This window comes from Psammomys obesus, unplaced genomic scaffold, assembly GCF_907164565.1.
Source record: "Psammomys obesus unplaced genomic scaffold, mPsaObe1.curated_primary_1811, whole genome shotgun sequence".
Taxonomy (NCBI): domain Eukaryota; kingdom Metazoa; phylum Chordata; class Mammalia; order Rodentia; family Muridae; genus Psammomys; species Psammomys obesus.
In genome coordinates, this window is record NW_026592548.1 from 10,781,373 (window position 1) to 10,803,273 (window position 21,901).

General features: G+C 37.9%; 1 pseudogene; it reads left to right on the forward strand.

Moving 5' to 3' along the window:
• The first annotated feature begins 419 nt into the window (after positions 1–419).
• Positions 420–21,901, forward strand: part of LOC129682106 (nucleophosmin-like) — an 81,390-nt pseudogene continuing 59,908 nt past the window's right edge.

The following is a 21,901-nucleotide window of genomic DNA, read 5'->3' on the forward strand; positions in this document are numbered from 1 at the left end:
TGGGCATTTATCAATGTCTTTGCAGTCAAACAAGTCAATGAAAAGTGCTGAAAGCAAGGATGTATTAAAACTAGACAGTGCCAAAATAGCAAAGTCTGAATGTCTGACTTTCTGTAGCAGGAACTGTACTACTACAGAGTATAGGGAGCTTCAACTTTGGAGTCATGAACACCAGAATTTAGAAAATCATTTTAACTGTGGACTACCTACCTAGATAAATTTGAATGTATCTTGTGGTGTAGGATTGTGTCTGTCTGTTTGTTTGTTTGTTTGATTGATTGATTGATTGATTGATTGATTTTTTTTCCTTTATGAGAAAATTTACTATCCTGTTCTCTTCTGGGGCTCACACTGCTGTGTGAATCAATGGGAAATGGAGTGGGAAGAGGGTCTCAGCCCCAGGAGAGCCCCTGAGCAAAATGTGTATACGGCTGTTACCAGGGAAAGCAACTGTAGATCCAGATGATCTGCAGAAGACTATGGAAGACAGAAGAGGCGAGCCACACCACCACATGTACTTTGTGAAATCTAGAGAAGTCACAAAAGGACTAAGACATGCAGGAGGGGCAAAAAGAGACAGGTGAGCTCCATACCACGGGCCAATCAACTTCCGTGTGTGCTGACATGCCAATTCAGTCAAAACCCATTTTGAAGGAGTTCTCCCAGTTCCATGTGAACTGAACACAGCAAATAAACAGAATCTTTAAGATCTTGGAGGAACACAGACATATCTTCACTTCATTCTCCTTGGTCCATCAGGAAATATGATATAAACCTCCTTGTTGACACATTTCAATTAGCTGTCCCTTCTCTCTGTGACTTTTAAGGGACTTTTATGTAAAGCCAGAGAGGGGTATTTCTACTTGGAAGGGAGAAGCAGGATAGAACCTGTGAACTGTTCCAGGCTACGGATAAATTGTCTTTGTAAAAATTCCTTACGGTTTAAATCATTGTAATCTAAATATGTCTACCATGGGTTTACAAAAATATCCAGCTAAATTTAATACGTGACTTAATCTTTTTCTGCCTTTGGGCTGTTCACTCTGGAGTCATTGTAAGAGTGAGACTTAATGGAAATCCGCCATTAATTGGACTGTGCTGAAAAAAATGTATGATTTGAAAATTATTTTTATAAAATCTACCACATGCCAGAAGTAGATAATAGAAGCCTAATTTTGTTTAATTTTAATAGACATGGAGGTCATATTTCATCACAAAATATCTAAATGAAAATTAATTAATCAATTTTCAAATTCCAAGTCCAATGTTCTCTGAGGTCAAGTGAAAAAGGTGATTTTTGTCTGAGATGAGGCAAAAGCTCATGAGCAGATCTAAAATTCCTGAGCAGCATTGCTTAGCCTGATACAGTCATTAAATACTTACATTTCTTCATAAATCTTAAGGACATCAGTTGTCAGCCTGTCTGGGCTAGGCACTGGTGTTCAGTTTCTGGTCCCTGTAATAGCACAGAAAGGAAGATATGAACTATAAGAATTGTTAAAGCAACAAAAACGCCTCTGTGTGTTTTCTTTTGAGAGGAAAGGTAATTTGTTAAGAAACCTCCTTGACAGGATGATGGAGCATACTTCTCCTGTTTTTTCCCACCACGAAGAGCCCTGAGAATCAAAGGCAAGCTAGGCTTGCTGTAGCGCATTGACTGACAATCAGATTTTAAAACCCCAGGAAATAGGATCTCATAATGTTACCTAATGGGATTCTGAAATAAAGTCACCTGCTCTCAGGTAGCGTCAGGTAGCAAAATTAAAAGAAAAGCACAGAAACTCAATTATTACTGGAACCGGCTTGTTAAGTCAGCTGCTGTCACAACTAGAAGCAGCTTTAACTCCGTAGCAATATTGCATACTTTCACTGTCTTGTACCATTAGAGATTATTATGCCTCATAAAGTTAATAAATGTAAATCAAATGTTGGCATTCTTTACACATGAAAATCTTTGGAGGCTTATTTTCTATAGACCCTTCTCCAAAAGAAGTGTAATTTCATTAAGATATCATGACAACAGGATTCAAATGTGATGACTTAATAATTATCTGCTATTATTAGAATCTCATATTTTTAAGCATTTCACAGTGCTCTACCGTATTCAGGTATTGATGAAGCAGTTCACAAAGTAATCATTCTAGGAAGAGCTTAGACATTCAATAGCAATAATGGAAATGCAATAATGAAAACCATGGCTTATTTTACCATGAAATCTAATGACCTGACAACAAAGGACATTAATGTTTAACATTTGTTACTTGACTAAAAAGTTTCCCATTGCATTGCATTTCTTTCCACAATTTTCCTGTACTTCATCATTAATAAGATCCAAAAATAGTGGAAGAAATCCAAATATGTCATTTGGAATATTCATCAACAACTAGAAATAAACCAAAAATATTTAGAGGAGTCCATATTTGTAAACATTTTCAAAGGAACTTTAAGTGAGCGATGTGAGTTACAGATCTTAAGTATTCATAGATGTCAGTTCTCCTTTGGAATTGACAATGCTGTTAAAAAAAAAAAAAAGCTAATTTCTTTCACAAGGAAGCAGGCGAGACTGACAATACAGGAATGTGAGCACTGTGGATGCTTCCTCTCAAGGAAGAAGTACCAGCCCTTTATCTGTCCACCTTGGTTTGCTTCTCAGTGCAAAGTTTCAGGAGAATGTATTTTGAGCAAACTCCCTGGACAGGTGTGCCCTGTTCCTTTCCACAGAACCAGAGGATGTAAATAGATAGGGCTGGGTACGCTGTGGATTTAGGATAGTCTAGTTGCACCCCTGACACATGCCCTAACTTTAAAATATAGATCACTGGAGCCTATCTAATTCCAACTTGTTATTAATTCTTTATTCAAGAGACCAAAATCTTAATGAGCTTTTGCTGAATTCTGGGGAGCAGAGAGTTCCAGAAAAAAAATTCCAGACATGAGAATAGTAAAAAAAAAAAAAAAAAAAAAAATCAAATAAATTGAGAACATTTGTTCTTGCTCTATAAAGTCAGAGATGTTAAGAACATAAAACTATTCCCAGGGTATACCATAAAATTAAGAAAGTAAGATTTTGTCATTCTCAAAATACTAGGTGGCTATATCACAACAAATGAAATACAAAAATATTAAGCATTATCTTTCTGCAAGAATAATGCAGAACCACTGAAGCAGAACAAAACAATAGGATTAAAGTTAAAACCACACTGTGATATTTTGGATTTTATCATTTTGATAACAAGAAGCAGAACTCCTTTATGAGTGCTACTTGACGAGAAACTTGAAGTCAGGATAAATGAAGCTCTTGAAAAAGCCTCATGCTGGTAATCATAGGTCTTCAGTTCAGGTTCGAAGATGAAAATTGAAGCCAATAGGAATGGTGGTTATGCCCAAGGTGTTTGGTACCGGCAGACCTAGGTGTGAAGCTTCTTTCTTTCTTAGAGGCTAAATGGTCTTCCTAAAACCCATTCTCTCCAGCCACTGGGTGAAAGTAAGCACTTGCCTTGTACACGTGCTCCTGTTAAGTACTGTATTGACAGTACATAGCATAGTGCCAGACACAATGGAAATGAGACAATGAATTGCAGGTATCCTTATTAGGTCACAGGTATACAAATATTAAAGAATAAATGGCTGTGTCCTGCTTTTGTAGAAATTTTGGGACATTTGAAAATGTTCTGCTGAGAGACTGATCCGAAGTTTAACCCATTAAGATACACTCAAAAAAGCCCTCAAAGCCATAGTCACAGATCCTGGTAGTATCACCATCCATTGTCACCTTCTTCTGCTAACAGGCAAATGTCCAGTCCGCTATCATTGTTCTCATTCACACAGAAGATCCCTATCTCTGGAAAGCAGAGATAAATTAGCACTGCAATCTAAAACTCAACTTCTCAGTTTCATCTGTTCATTCCGTTCAGGAACACAGCTCAGTTGCATCAGTTTTCTATCAGTTAAACCTCTCTGGGAATGCTCTCACAGACAAACTCGTAAAAGCATTTGGCCTCCTAGGTGACTGAAAATCCAGTCAGGGTGAGTATGAGGAATACCTCACATATTCTTGTTGATGAATAGGATTGTGTGGGTTATCATGTCCTGCTTGTATTTTCTAGTGTCACCCAACTGAGACTTGAGTTCATCTTACAAATCTTCCTTTTTAGTCCTCCACTGAACTTGCTCTCTTACAGCATATGCCTACTGTTAGTTTGTACTATCTATTCCCCACACCCTGCTCTTTACACTTAAAATTCAAATTTGGGTTAATCATGGGTAGAAACAAAGTTATTGAGATGCAATCAAATGGTTACACGGTTTGGTACTGTTAAAATATCAGTCTACTAGATCTCAAAGGTAGCATGGACTATCAAGGATAGCAAAGGTCTGGTGCTTTATTCTCCCTGCAAACAACTAGATTGTTCTGACACAATTTCAAAGACATTGTTCTTAGACACAGATTCTTGGGTCTAAGACAGTAGATTTTTTATTGCTTGCAATAATGTCAGTGGTGCTAACATCACTTTGTTATTGGCAGTGGTGGATCTATGAGCACCATATGGAATACTGGAAAAGGGGGAAACAGTTACTTTCACAATACAGTGGATTTCAGTATAGAAGAGAGAGAATTCTGGCCAGTGTTAACACTAACTGCTCAGAATAACGTTGCTCCCCTTTCACTCCATATGACGAAAGGTTCTCTGCTGTGTTTGTTTATTCTGCACCAATAATACTTTGGAAAAGAACATCAGTGTGGGGGATGTGGAGAATATGCTTGAGAAAACTGAAGTGGAGAATTATCTTGGGCCAGAGAGGTGACCCAGTAAGCAAAATGCCTAACTGAAACCCAAGTAAAGGCTGGTAAATGCTTCAAATCCCAGGACTGTGGCAGAGAAGAGAGAAGGATCCTATGGCTGGCAAGTATGACCAAACCATGGAGCCCCAGGTTCAGAGAAGGACCCTTTTTCATAGAAAAATGTGGATAGTGAGAGAGGAACACATTTAATATTTATTTTTGGCCATCACCTGTACATGCTTGAAAAGATCCCAACCACATACACCAAGGAAATGCACGCGCAAGCACACACACAAATATTTACCTCTTTAAATTTAAAGTTTAATTTTAATCTTGCCGAATGAAAGTTACTGTTCACCTATACTTTCAGGGAACAGAGGAGTCAAATGCATTGGTTCTGAAAATAACAAATGAATAAATATTAGCGCTAATCAAGCTTGGTCTTGTCGTTGCTCATCTTCCCTTTGACCTGTGTTTCCCTCCACACAGATACAAAAGATTTTACAAGAAACTCTTGGCACTGATACAAAGGATTGATTTGCCACTGTTTATTGTACATGAAGAGACTTGTAACACAATTTTAACACAGCTAGAGAGATTTTAAAAAACTAAATGTAGGATTGTGTCTGCTATGACACAAATGAGCAAAACAAAACAATTTCTCAGTTAATCTTCATTGTGAAATTATAACCAAAACAAATAAGATAAATGAGATAATCAAAGCTTTAGAATTTAATTAAAATTAAATGACTTTTACATATATAGAGAGAATAAAAAGCAAATAGTGAAGAAAAATCACATTATGTAACATATCAAAGAAGAAAATTAATGATGTTATAATCCAACATTCTCTTTATCAGACATCAACTAGAAAAATTGACAATGCAGGCAAATAATGGAAAGATGATAAAGAGTTAAAGAACTAAAGATGATAAAGAGTTAAAGAACTAAACATCATTCTTATTTTCCTTATTGAACAGTTACAGGAAAATAACAAAATCATCTACAAATAAGTATTTATAATTCTGGAATTCATCAGCACTAAAGCATGTTGAACTTATGCAATGAGTCCTGAAGTCACTGACCCTGATGTTTAGACAGGATCACAGTACGCAGTAGAGAGATTAAAATTAGGATATGAGTTACCAAAATGTGTGCCTTTCTTGTACACATTACAGAAGGAGAAAAAACTGCATATGACAAAGAGTTAATTTGGATGAAGCAGACTATCTATGAAGAGTTGGACACAGAATTAAAATGAAATGGCTGCCTTTGTAAATATTACAACTCAAGGTTGAAATGAGTAGAGTATATCTTAAAATGCAGTAACTTAAGCTTTTAAAATTTATAATATAATTTAAAATTATCTTGAAGCCCAAAAGTATAAAAATAGTAAAGGATGTCTTATTAATACATAAACACATAGAGGGAAAAAATACAACAGAATTCTAAATGAGTCAAACACCGCTAGTCAAAACAAAATGATTCTTCATGCCTGAAAGATGTTGAGTGTGGTGATTCCCACTTATAATCTCAGCATATGGGAGTGGAGCATGAGACAGGAAGGTAACCTAAGGATGACAGAGAGCTTCAGGCCAACCAAGAACAGCAAGGGTGACTCCAAAGAACACATAAAGGAAGGGCAGAGTTAAGAAGGGATATGTGAGAGTGGAAGAGTGTTGGTGGTTTGGGGGCTGTTAAGCTTGCAGGCAGAAAGCTTTGGGCATGAAAGAAGGAAACTCCAACCCCCTCCCTGATTCAGCATTGCTTACTTGGCCTAGAATTTTGTCTGGAGTGAGGTTGGATTTCATTGCCTGACAAATCTCCCCAGACGCTCCAATTTTATTTTCAATACCATTTATGCCTTCAGTCCGCAGACTATCCACCCACAATGTTTCTTTCATTTCAAAGTCAGTAAACATTGGATTGTCCCTTGGTGTCATGATTCCCGGAAGTTACCCATTGACGTTCCCTTCCCTGTTTTTCCTGCTTGGGTGCATAACACTCAGCAGGTGCTCCCATTTTGCCTTGCTGATGCGCATTGTTGCCTCCTGGCCTTCTTGCTCTCTTTAGTATCTCTCAGACTTCAGATGAATTTCACAGCATCCCAAAGGGAAATTCCTCTGACATACTTTTTAAATACTCTTAACATTTTTCTTTCTGAAAACTTTTCTTAGCTCCCTGTGAATTTCTAGCTTTGATCTGGATTAATTTTATCTTGCAACAATCAACCCATGCATTTCATGTACAAAAATCTTCATGTTAGTTCAGCGCTGGGATGGCCCAGGATTCATCCCCGACTCTGGCTCCAGTTTCTTTACTTTTGAAATACACAGGACCAGATATAATGATAAATATTATTCCCAATTTTGATTTCTATTTTTCTTCTAATTTGTTTTTGATTATTAATTTCTATTGGCTGATATAGATTTTTATTAACCGTTTTATGAAATTAATCATTTTTACACATCTTGCTGCTGTGCTTGTTTGTTTTTAATTATATTTTGTAGTTGTATCATGGATTTTAATGTCCTTTGAAGGATACTTAATTTTATCTTATAAAATATACACTGAAATAAACAGCAAAAATGGAATGGTACTACAAAAATAGTCAAATTAGTAGCTTACTGTAACCTGTACTGTGACATTTATTCTTTAAAAAATTGTGAATAAGCATATAATTTATGGTCTCTACAGCCTGAAAGCCCAGAGCTTTGAGGGTCACTACAATGAGCAATTGTTTGATGGAAAGGTGGAAAAGAGAAAAACAGACTGGTGTGTGTGTGCTATGGAGAGAGGGGGAACCGGAGACCAATCAGAGCCACAGGTGAGAAAGAGGACTGACGTCGACATGCTGTCCAGTAGAGTCTGAGGGACAGTGAGAAGGAGCCTGGAGCTTATGCAGACTCAGCCAGATGCTGCCACCCACCGCCCCCCCCCACCCTTCCGACTCTGTGCAACCATGAAGGCCAAGATGAAGAAAAGTTAAGTTTCTGAAAAGCACCTCCTCAAAAATAAAGAAACTGTAGTCTGCGATGCCAGCAGAGGATCCTATGTTGGTGTCTGTGGTCCATGCTGCCCTACCAGGCCTTAACAAAGCCTGAGAACCATGTGTACTTAACACAGTCTAGGCTGATATCTGATGCCTTGGTGATGTTCTCCACCGTTGCTGCACGGGGAGAGGATGTGGTGGGATGTGTACAGGGGCAAGGGAGGTAGCCAACCTGATGTGAATGGCATATCTAGCCACCGTTGCCCATGCTGAGGCCAGTGATTGGTGCAGACACTGAGGGCCGTTAGTAGGTTGGTGGTCCTCAAACAACCAAGGGTTGTGTTGATGTGTGTGGCCCTGTTACCAGTGAACCCATGCGGAAGTCCATGACCTGGACTGCCTCCTGAAGCATGTCACTCCACTTGTTCCAGGAGAGCTGGCCACAGCTCAGCTTCTAGCACAGATGCAGGCAGAGAAAGATGCCTCCTCCCTTGCATGCCTGGTCATTAGGAAATTGGTTTTTCTTTTTTTTCTTTTCATGGAGTTTGGTTTCAAATGGGAAGACTGGGAGGTGAGAGTGATTGCAGTGCTTGTTGTGAACTTCCCAAATAATCAATAAAAGCAATAAAAATAGAAGTGATGGTAGGAAGGGAACTGAATTTATATAGTTATAAGGGGGCATGGGAAGATATTTATAATAGTATGATGTTCGTTTAAATTAATTACATGAATCTACATATGTTTTAAAAATATGTTATTTATGAAGACAACATTCTCCCATAGTCAATAAATCCCTTTACTACAGTGACATGACTGTTGGTTGGGATAAAGAGAAAAATTATAATTATTTCAGTCACATAAAATTAAATATGGCACATAGTTTGTATTTGTTTCCAATCCAATCATGGGTGCGACTCTTTGCAACCTGATGTGACTGGGATTTTGATCTGGAATCAGAAACCCCTTGATGCAAACACTGAATACAAAGTGCTTTCTATAATGATAAATGTTGACTAAGTAAGTCAAATGACACTATAAACATACCTGTACACCTTCTCCATTCTTATTCGTTCCTCATCACCACTTTATGCTATTTCTTTAGTCAATGATTGTTCCTAATCAGACACCCTGCTCATATCAATTTTTCTACCAGTATATCATATATAAAAACTTAATTAAAAAGTTAAATACTATGCTGACTTTATGTTTTCAATGTGATAAGCCTCCTACATTGCCAATACAATATTAACAACTGATGTTTCATACATAATAAAGCATAATGAAGCATAATAAATCATAGTTTAATTGAGATATTTTCTTTTTCATTTTGGTAGGAGCCATCCATTCGAGAATTCTCTTCTACTTATTATTTATCATCTCTCATTTCTTTAATATCATAGTGTTTTGTAACACATATGTGATAGTCTTCTTGCAGTATGATTTGGTTTGTAATTGTCAAGAGATAGAAAAAAAATTGTGACTCTGATTGTGAATGTATTTAGAAGAATAACTGAAGGATAAAAGTTGGTCCTGAATAAGGGTGTAACCATCACATGTACTGAGGATTTTGAATAGAAAAGAAATGAGTGACCTGAACACCAGAATTCATCTCTATGCTTCCTGATTGCAGATACCAGGGACCTCATATCTCTGCTTTATGTCTTCACAACATTAATGGGCTATATCCCCTCTAAACATGAAATCATTTTTGTCAACATAAGGAGAAAAGTAGTAACAAGAGATCTGTTTAAGCTTTGCTATAAAATTAGCTACTGCTTTTCTGTTTTTGTATTCTTGTGGTTATCTAAATGCAAAGATGGCTCTGTATCCCCCAAAGGAAGAATTCTCTAACAAATGGAAAGTTTTTTCTTGGAAAGCTCATGTTTGAAGTGATGCATTTTTTCACAATAGAACACCAACTTTGTTTTCTGATATTGTAACCACATTGCAAGACCCCAAAAGACCACCAGAAGTGGAGTCCGTTGTAAAACACATGAGCGTTTATTTGATACAAGCTTGAGCCAGGGTGGCAGTCACCTCTCTGTTGAAGAGGAGGAATGCGGCTAGGAGGTCTAAGGAAACAAGGTTTTTAAGGGGCAAAACCTCAAGAGGGGAGATGAAGAGGTTCCAAGCCTTGCTGTTACACGATTGAATAAGAAAAATTTACTTTTGAAATGATTGGCTTACTTTAGTCTCCAAGTCCGTAAACAGTTCTTGCCTGGCCATCTGGGTGGGTTGCCAGGAGACAATATCTCTTTAACTTGTTCTGGCAGGAAAAGAATGCAGTAAGGCTAGTTCCTCCCTGCAGATGGCTGGACATGTCTCCACGTGGCTGGCCTTCATTCAAGTTTATGTTTTAAAATTTAATTTGATAATCCCCCCCAAAAAAACCCCTAATTTTTAATTCTTTGGTCTCTCACTGACTCTACTCCTACAGGATAGCCCTGTGGCCATCTGGTGCTTCTCTGCACTCTGAATTTGCAGTCTTACTATACCCCATTCACGATCCTGTTAACTGTCCTTGCAGTTACTATGTCTGATTTCTCAAGAAGTGGAGAAAAACTTATTATATTTTTTAGCATGCATTGAAAGAAAAATGAGACAGATAGGCAACTGTTGATGTGGGAACAATAAGATGTGAAAGAAAGCTTAAAGTCCCCACTCGACCTTTAAATAAAATTTGTATTCATAAGTCCATGAAACGGAAAAGAAAGTTGGTAGGATTTTGGTTTTATGAAGTCATTAAAAGTTAAACATGTACTAGTTTCTAAACAAGAAATGTGTAATGTTATAAGTTAGTAGCCCACTTTAAACCAATGAGTAGAGCTTTACTGTGGAGTTTGTGAGGCACTGATACTTTATCACCAATATTGGGATGGTTTAAAAGTGATATTCACTAAACAAAGTCTACATTCTATTTTAAGTTTCAAGTATCATTAAATTCCTGCAGCTGGAAATATGGATGAAACAGACAGCCTTGCTCTTATAACAGCAGCCCCCAAAATACATGCTGTACAGTTGTAGCATAACATATTAATTATGGGGGCTTATGTTTGGTAAAAAAAAAATCAAATGTTTATGCTGCCTTATTTCCTGGAAATACTGTATTTATCAAATTTTGAACCTGGGTAATCTATTAAACTAATAACTGGGTAGCCCTGGGCTTGCTATAATATTAATAAGATCTAGAATTATTACTCCAAGACACAAGAAAAATTGCTTTAATTTCTGAGGATAAATTAAATGTTGCAATGCTCTGAATGCATTCAGGTGTGGTAGCAAGGAAGTGTTACTTGAGTGAAGAATAGTCTGTGTTCAAAGTAGTTGCTTGATTGTGTGTGTGTGTGTGCATGCGCATGCACCAGTGTGCACATACATAGATGAGCTTGGAAGAGGTCAGAGATGAAGTCCTACATTTTCCTCTATACTTTTCACTTCATTTTTGGTTTTCATTCATATTTTAGCTAAACTGCTTGGTTAGCCTATTCTGTTTCCCAGAACTGGAGTAACGGGTGAGACACATCATGTCTGGCTTTTGCATGGACAATATTGATATAAACTCGGGTCTTCGGGTCTTCATATTTGTATTGCAAACAGTTTTACACACTGAGCTTTTCCCTACTCCAGTTGCTTGCTTGTTTCAAATAAGAACAAAAGAAATGAAAATAAAGTTTAACCTATATTACTTACAGACTGACCCCTAAATGCAGAGATAGGATGATTGACACCTTCATGTGCTTGTGTTACACTTGTAGTCTACCCGTGTTGCTTCTATTGTTCGCCCCGGACATATTTCCTGGCAGCTTCCCTCATCAGGACTCCTTTCCCATTTATATCCTTCTCTTCTTTGCTTTGTTAATGCTGGCATGGTCTTTCTAATCACTCTGATCTCTTCTTAGGAGGTTTCCACAGCCTGCCCTTCTCTAATGCCACCAGATACAGTTCTTTAATACACCCAGGGCTAAAACACTGCCTCTATTTCTGTTATGTACTAGAACAACCTCTTACTACAACAGTAAATTAATTGGAACCAGAACATATTTTCCTTGATGTTATTTAGAGTGTGGAAAAGCCTGTGTTCACGTGCTTTTGTGCATGCTATTATCTCCATTCCAAATGACTTCCTGACCTGCATTAGGTTCTTTTTATTAAAGTAAGCGGGGACCTGAAGACAAGTGACTTGAGAGAGGCGATATTTATTTTGGCTCATAAGTTGAAGATAGGCATGGTAATGGTAGTAGGAGGCTTTTGATCATACCGCAGCTGCAATCAAGAAGCTTAGTGATGAATGTGAGTGTTTGGTTCACATTCTCGTCTTTCCTTCTATGTACAGTCTGGAACATAGCTGATGGAATGTTGCCACCTAAGTTCAGGGTGCATCTTCTACCATCAGCTAAGCCTCTAAGGAATCACCATCATACTGGCCAAGGAGTGTGTCTTCTAAATGAGTAAATTTAGTCAGGCTAACAAGAAGATTAACCATTGCACCGTACAGTTACGTCACAGATTGAATTCATTTATTTAAATACCAGAAACACCCTAAAAATAAAGGTTACTTTTGACTTTTGCCTTAAATGAAAATAGAATATTTCATTCCTATTTCAGTAAATCAGCATGAAATTATCTATCTGCATAGTTGTCAGTTAGGTAAAGTACAATCATTCAATAATGAAAGTAATTGAGAATATATATATATTATATTTACATATATTATATATATTAATGTATATTAATTATACATTAATTATAATGTATATTATGTATGTATATAATGTATATTAATGTATGTTAATTATAATTAATATATTATATCAATATATAATTAATATTATATTATATATTAATATATCAATGTATATTAATATATTATGTATATAATGTATATTATATATACATAAATATATTTTATATATATATATATATATCATCTAGGCCCAATGATTGCTCAAATTAAGTCTTTTTTGTTTTTGTTTTGTTTTCTCTAAAGTTACATCCCATTGTTTTAGTCTGTTTTATGTTGTTGCAATTTATGAAGAGCATGTATTCTTTTCTCAATGTCACAGATGCTGGGAAGTCAAGATAAGAACCCAGTAGCTGGTCTAGTCTAGTGAAGGCTGTTCTCTATTTCCAAAATGGTGTTTTGATGGCCCTCCTCCAAAGGAGACATGTTTTACACACATGATAGTGAAAAGGGTAATGGGAATGAGGTCCCTCTGTCATAGTAATACTTTCATAGTAACACTTAATTTCTTTTCATGGGGGAGGAGTTTTCATGGTCTCATCACCTTAAATTTTCAGTCCTTCATTCTATTACAGTGTCAGTTCCTTGGGGACAGGACACTTCAGAAATAACACCAATGTCTTTTCCACAATGCCTATGCAATGCAGAAATTTTCTCAGGAAAACATGTAGGAAAAATGTATTACTAGCCATTTGGTTATTTTTAGTTCAGTCAACATGTTACATACAATTAATAAATTTTATTTAAACACAATATCCTGTCTCCAAGTAATCTCCCTCCTCCTTCCATGGAGAACAAGGTCTGGCTTCTACCTATCCTTCAATAGCAGAATATCTTCACAGAGGGCCAGTGGCAGAAGTGTGTGGTACTCATTACCAATAGTGGATTGTTGATGTTTGGGGGTAGAATGATTGTGATTGGGACAGAAGAATTCTTCAAAGTGCTTCATTCAAAGAAAGGTAAGGAAAAATGAGCACATTTTGGTGCCTGACAATAGTTGATGATTCTCAACTCAGTCTTTGTCATGATGCCTAAGTGGAGCCTCAGAAAGAGGAGCTTGTGAAGAACAGCATTCTCTTGTACCTGAGGATTTCATAACCTCTATATCAATCTTTATTCAACCTGTGGAAATTTGCTCACATTTTAGTGAGTTTTCAAAATCCTGTTTTGTCAGTTTGTCTTCTTACATTCTGCTGAAGGTTAAAAAAAAAGGCCAATATTTCTGTGACGCTCAAAGGATCTTAGAAATTTATATTCATCTATTGAATTGTAAAATCAAAATTCTGATTTTCTAAATGAAAGGTAAGATATTGCAGAATATTTTTCTTTTATTAGATCAGGATGAGAGTATCTGAGGACTTGGTATAACCCAAAGGGAAACATAAGCCTACCACCTATATGGATTATTTTCATTCATTGTTTTTTTTTTTTTTCTAAAATATACCAAGAAATTCTTGTAGGTACTATAACTTGGTTTACTACATTTCTTAAATGGCTACACAGTTGTCCATAAATCATGCAAGTGATTTAAGATGTATACATGAGCATATTCACTTAATAAAATTGATTAGGAAAATATAATTTAATGTTGAAATGGTGCATTAAAGATGATATTAAACTACTACGATTGATTTTTTAAAAAGTATGGTTTGGCTTTTGAATGTAAAATAGTTATGGAAAAGAAAGTAAGAGGGTTTCTTTGAAATTATAATATCAAAGTAAGCCAAGGTATAAATACTTTATTATAGATAAGCTAGACATAGATAGGTAGATATAGATAAGCAGACACAGATAACAGCAATGCTCAAATTTGTGTCATTGCTACAGTAGAACTCATAAACATAGATATAAATGAAACATGGTGGAAACTAATATCAATTTTTTAATTTTTTTATTTATTGCAATTTATATGCCTGTATCACAGCTGTAGCCCCCTTCCTCACCTCCTCCCAATCCCACTCTCCCTCTCTCTTCTCCTCCCATTCCCCTCCCCAAGTCCACTGATAAGGGAAGGAAGCCATCCTCCCCTTCCCTCTGACCCTAGCCTAACAGGTCTCATTAGGACTGGCTGCATTGTCTTCCTGGTAAGGTTGCTCCTCCATCAGCAGAAAGTGATCACAGAACCAGCCACTGAGTTCATTTCAGAGACAGCCTCTGTTCCCCTTACTAGGAAACCCACTTGGCCACTGAGCTGCCATAGGCTACATCTGTACAGGGGTTCTAGGTTATCTCCATGCATACTTGATTGGATTATCAGTCTCAGAAAAGACCCATGGCAACAGATATTTTGGTTTTGTTGCTCTCCTTGTGAAGCTCCTGTTCCCTCCAGGTTGTTCTAGCTCCCCCTTCTTTCATAAGATTCCTGGCACTCTGCCCAAAGTTTGGCTATGAGTCCCAGCCTCTGCTTTGATACCCTGATGGGCAGAGTCTTTCATAGGCTCTCTGTGGTGGGCTCCTGTCCTTTTCCCTGTTTTCTTCCTCTTCTAATGTCCATCCTATTTACCTTTCTGAGTGATGATTGATCATCTTACCCAGGTTCCTCCTTCCTACTTAGTTTCTTTAGGTGTACATTTTTTAGTATGACTATCCTGTATTATGTGTCTAATATCCTCCTATAAGTGAGTATAGACCATGTGTGTCTTTCTGCTTCTTGGATACCTCACTCAGGATGATCTTTTCTAGTTCCCACCATTTGCCTGCATACTACTTAGCAATAAAAAACAAGGAAATCATGAAATCTGCAGGCAAATGGTGGGAACAAATATAAAATTTAATTATTAATTTTAACTAGACCCTTTTCCAAATAAATCAGGTATATAGATCTTGTAAAAGTCACTATTTCTGCATCTACAGTTTGTGAATAAATGCACATCAAGATCTAGACTCCTCAAGGACTCACTAAGGCATCATTGAGTGTTTAGATATTTCTTACATAGAGAAAGATTAAATATGGGCTTAAAGAACTCTAGAAAAGTATGTATGCATGAAAACAATCTTAAATTAAAGAATGTACTTAGGGGAGTTTCCAGTATAGCAGCACCAATATTGGAAATTGTGTATCATATCTGAGTAGCAGAGAATCAAATATTGTGGACCAAGCAAATGCTCTCGTTGTTTACTTCAAAATACGAACATTTGTTTTTCCAGACAAGAGAAATCCTGGGAGCCAAAGTCACACAGTTTCAACCTCTCCTCTCCCCTCCCCACCCCTGAATGACTTTCGTGTGAAGGAGTCACACACAGCTCTAGGCTCATGGCCCCTGGCATCTTCTGCATACACAAATATGACTCCTGAGTTCCAAAAATGTACTCAGGCCCCAGTCTCCTCCTGGTTCCCTGAGAACAACTCCAGAATACCAGGGGCATGGTCCTTCCTTATGATGCATGGGTCTACTAGCACCACTGTGGAGACATGTTGGACAATAGCAGCACACATGGTCCTGTTCCAAGATGGCTGAGTCTAGGGTAGTCTGATTACCAAAAGCGCAGTGTCTGCTGATCAATCAAGCTGCTACACTGCTGACTCTAAAACACTAGCACCTAAAACACCAGTGCCCCTTCATGTTCCTCCAAAGACAGGGGAGGATCCTGGCCACCAGGCTTACACAGTACCACCTTCTTACCTCCTGGCTACTCATGCTATCCTGAGGATTACTCCTGACTTCAGAGACCTGAAAATCCAGGCTACGGTTCAAAGGTGTACTAGGTGTCTTGAGCAGACCTGCAGGACCTCAATGGATCAACCAAGTAAGAAACCCACCCTCTAATTCACTGTCTACAGGTCCAATTCAGACAAAACCGACAGAGCAGAGCTGTAGGCAATGGGAGGAGATTCGCCATCCAGGACCTAGGGCTCCTCCCTCATGTGTGAGAAATCTAGCAGTTTCCAGGAACAACCAGATGGTTAAAAGCCAGCTTCAGAACAAAAATCACTAATAACCAAGGCAATGTGGTAGCAAGCTATCCTTGCACAGCTGAAACACAGAAAAATGTTCTTAAAACTTATTTATGAAGATGTTAAAGGCCTTTAAATAGGAAAGGAACAAACTCCTCAGAGGAATACAGGAAAATACAATAAAAAATAAAACAGAGGGTTTTAAAGAGGAAACAAATAAATCACTTAAAGAAATACAGTTTTCAACCCAGTCAAACAGTTGAAGGAAATGAATAAAACAGTTGAAGGCCTGAAATGGAAATAAAATTAGTAAAAACAAAACAAAACAAACAAACAAACAAACAAACAAACAAACAAAAAACACAAAGCAGACTGACATAATGGTGCATACATGAAATCCCAGCACTCAGGGAGGCAGAGGCAGTAAGATCTCTGTGAGTTCCAATTGAGCCTGGTCTACAATGCAAGTTCAGAATAGCCAAGGCTACACAGAGAAAGACTGTATGAATAACAAAGAAAGAGAGAAAGAAAGAAAGAAAGGTAGAACAAAGAAAGGAAGGAAGGAAGGAAGGAAGGAAGGAAGGAAGGAAGGAAGGAAGAAAGAAAGGAGCCAAAGAAAAAAAAGAAACACAAAATAAAGAAATTCTGGAGATGGAAAACTTATGGAAAAGAAGAGGAACTAAAGAACCAAGCATCACCAAGAGAATACAAGAGACAGAAGAGAGATTCTTACTGACAGAAGGTACAATTGAAGAATTCATACATCTGTCAAAGAAAAAAAGTACATTGGAAAAAGTCCTGACTCAAAACATCCAAGAAATCAAGGACACCATGAAAAGACAAAACCTAAGACTAATAGTAATGTAAGAAACAGATGATTCCTGGCTCCAAGGTCCAGAAAATATTTTCAACAAATTCATAGAAGAAAATATCCCCAACTAAAAGAAAGAGATGCCTTTAAACATGCAAGAGGCTCACAGAATACCAAATAAATTAGACCAGAACAGAAATTCCTCCCTCCACATGATAATCAAAACACTAAATATACAGAACAAAGAAAAAAATATTAAAAGGTGTGAGAGAAAAAGGCCAAGTAACATTTAAAAGCACCTCTATCAGTATCACACTTGAATTCTCAACACATATTCTAAATGACAGAAGAGCCCAGGCAGATGTCTTGCAGACTGCATGAGACCACAGATGTCAGCTTAAACTACTATAGCCAGCAAAGCTTTCAATTACTTTCAATTACAAAGCTTTCAATAGATGGAGAAAACAAGTTATTTCAAGACAAAGCCAAATTTTAAATACATATGCATAAACTCAGCCTTACAGAAGACACTAGAAGGAAAACTACAACCCAATGTGGTCAACTACACCCAAGAAAACACAGGGTATAAATAACTTCACAACAATAAAACTAAAGAAGACAAGCACACCAACACACTACCAACAACAACATCATAATAAAAGGAACTAACAATTATTGATTATTAACATCTTTCAACATCAATAGATTCAACTCTCCAATAAAAAATAAGCACTGGCTATCAGAATGGATGTATAAACAGGACCCAAGATTCTGCTGCATTCAAGAAACACACCTCAGCAACAAACATAGACATTGCCTTGAGAAAAAGGACTACAAAAAGGTTTTCCAAGCAAACAGACCAAAGAAGCAAACTGTAGTAGTAATGCTAATATCTACGAAAATAGACTCTCAACCAAAAATAATCAAAGGAGATGGGAAGGACACTTCATTCTCATCAAAGAAAAAAAAATCAATCCTGAACATTCATGTGCCACAAACAAGGAAACCTACATTTGTAAAAATAATGTTATTAAAGCTTAAATCACACACCAATCCCCACACATTAATAGTGGAAGACATTAATACCCCACTATCATCAATGGACATCATCAAAACAGAAACCAAATAAAGAAATGATGAAACTAACAGATATCATAAATCAAATGGATATAATGGATGTCTACAGAACTTTTTACCCACACACACAAACACAAAAAAGATACCTTCGTAGCACCTCTTGGAACCTTCTCCAAAACTAACCACATATTAGGTCATGAAACAAACATCAAGTGATATAAGTCAATTGAAATAACTCATAGTACTGTATCAGACCAACTTGGATTAAAGCTGAATTTCAACAACAACAGAAATTACAAAAAGTCTACACACTAATGCAAACTGAACAACTTCCTTACTCAATGACCACTGGGGGAAAAAATAAAAAAATTAAAGAGTTCCTAAACTTTAATGAAAATGAAAGCAACACATATCCAAACTTAAGAGACATAATAAAAGAACTTTAAAAGCAATAAATCAAGTAATCCAATTAAAAAATGGGTACTGAGCTAAACAGAGAATTCTCTGTAGAGGAATATAGAATGGCAGAGAAACACTTAAAGAGATGCTCAGCATCCAAGCCATCAGAGAGATGCAAATCAAAACAACACTGAGATTTCACCTTAAACCCATTAAAATGACTAAAATAAAAACCTCAAATGACAACACAGACTGGAAAGGTTACAGAGAAAGGGGAACCCTCCTCCATTGCTGGTGGGAATATAAACTGGTACAACCACTTTGGAAATCAATCTGGCACTTTCTCAGACAATTAGGAATAGTGCTTCCTCAAGACCCAGCTATGACACTCTTAGGATATATCCAAAAGTTGTTCAAGTACACAACAAGGACATTTGCTCAACCATGTTTGTAGCAGCTTTATTTGTAATAGCCAGAAGCTGGAAACAACCCAGATGTCCATCAACGGAGGAATGGATAAAGAAATTGTGGTATTTTTACACAATGAAATACTACTCAGCAATCAAAAAGAAGGAAATCATGAAATTTGCAGGCAAATGCTGGGATCCAGAAAAGATCATTCTGTGTGAGGTATCCCAAAAGGAGAAAGACAGACATGGTATATACTTGCTTATATAGACCTATAAGATATGATAAACATAATGCAATCTATACACCTAAAGAAAATAAACAAGAAAGAGGACCAGATGTAAAATGATCAATCCTCACTTAGAAAGACAAATGGGATGGGCATTGGATGTAGGAGAAAACAAGTAACAGGACAGGAGCCTACCACAGAGGGCCTCTGAAAGACTCTACCTAGCAATGTATCAAAGCAGATACGAAGACTCATACCAAACCTTCAACAGAATGCAGGGAATCATATGAAAGAAGGGGGAGTTAGTATGACATGGAGAGGATAGGAGCTCCACAAGAACCAAATATACTTGGGCACAGGGGTCTTTTCTGAGACTGATACTCCAACCAAGAATCATGTATGGATATAACCTAAATCCTCTGCTCAGATATAGCCTGTGGTAGCTCAGTAACCAGTTGGTTTTCCCTAGTAAAGGGAACAGGGACCATTTCTGACATGAACTCAATGGCAGGCTGTTTGACCTCCCCACCCTCCAAGGGAAGAACAGTCCTGCTAGGGCACAAAGGAGGACTTTTCAGCCAGTCCTGAAGATACCTGATAAAACAGGGTCAGATGAAAGGGGAGGAGGTCCTCCCCAATCAGTAGACTTGGAAAAGGGCAGAGAGGAGATGAGGGAGGGATGGTGGAACTGGGAGGGAATGAGGAAGTGGAATACAGCTGAAATACAGAGTTAACAAAATGTAACTAAAAATAAAAATTTTTAAAAAGCAGTACTAAGGAGAAAGTTGGAGAGATATCATACTAACAACTTAACAGCTCATCTGAAAGCTGAGGAAAATAAAAAGAAGAAACAAACACACCAAGAGGAGTAGACAGCAGGAAATATTCAAATTCAAGGCTGAAATCAATAAAGTAGAAACAAAGAGAACAATATAAACAATCAATGAAACAAAAAAACTGCTTCTTTAAGAAAATCAACAAGATAAGCAAACCCTTACCAAAACTAACTAAAAGCAGAGAGACAGTATCCAAGTCAATGAAATCAGTAATGAAAAGATAGACTTAACAACAGGCATGGGAAAAATCCAAAGAATCATTAGGTCCTACTTGAAAAGCCTATACTCCAAAAAATTATAAAATCTAAATGAAATAGACAATTTTCTTGATAGATTCTACCTAACAAAGTCAAATGAATATCAGGGAAACAATTTAAATGGTTCTATAACCCCTAAGGAAAAAGATGGCGGTGCCAGGAGAACACTACTTCTGAGGAGCAGGACAACATTTTCCATACAGCGACCAAGAGACTGAACTCTGGGCCCTAAAACAACAGTGATCATGTTTCCCAGGTGAGAGGAAACCCCCACGGCATGGGAATCAGTCAGGTCCACTCTCAGGTCACCCAGCCAGAACCCAGAAGAGATCCGGAGTCACGCAGACACTAGGTCACCAGACCAGAGCCACATGCCTGTGTGTCCCTATCACCTTCCCAGGCTGAAAGGTGGGCACAAAAACACCAGAGACTGAGAGTCTCAGTCACGAGAAAAAAGCATAGGGAAGGAAGGAAACAATATTGACTTGGGTCACCCAGTCTTTTCCTGGAAAAAGACTCACAGACTGGCAGGTACAAGCCACCATTACTGAACTGGGCTCCAGCCCCAAGCACAGACAGTTGCAGGGTGCCCATCTCTCCTGCACAGACAGAGCTGTGTGCCCCAGGGCACCAGAGACTGGGTGTCACTGTCAGGAAAAATCCTCACAGGGAACAAATCAAAGGGGACAGACTTAGGCCGCCCAGTATATCCCTGGAAAAGGTCCCACAGACCAGCCCAACCCAGGGACCTCCTGGGCACCAGATAGCCTGCTCTTACCAGGAGAGCAGTATCCACCCGCCACAGATTACCAAATGGGTACTGGAGCACAGAGCCCCAACCTCAGATCTACAAAAGCCTGGAATACCTGAGATCACCCTCAGATACTGCTCCAAGTGGCAACCAGATATCCCTAACAAAACTGACCAAACCACAGGACACAGACGTTATAGCAGCAGATCACTAAATTGACAGCAAGAAACCCAGAAGCAGGGCAGCTGTCTTCAGGACTTCTCCAGGTGAGAGGAGAGTCCTCTCGACTAACGAGGACCATAGTTACCACTCAGGTCTCAATGCCTGGGTTGAGCATCGATAACTCCTGAAAAACACCAGCCATCCAGTGACTATACTCAAAAAGCTGAGAAGGCTTCCTTCAGGAAAAAACATCTTTCTGCCAAAGGGATTCTCTCCACCACAGGATTCCAAGAACCAGCAGAAACTAACTCCAAACACCTAAGATACCGCAATGGGGAGAGGCCAGAGTAAAAGCTCAACCAACAAAAAAGACAGAGAAATATGGCATCTCCAGAACCCAGTTACCCAGGGACAGGTAGCCCTGGACACCCCAGCATAATTGAAATTCAAGAAGGTGACCTAACATTTATGCTCATGAAGAGCATAACAGAGGAAACAAATGAAATGTGTAAATACCTAGAGGAAGATAAACTCAAACAGATTATGGCCATTCATAAAGA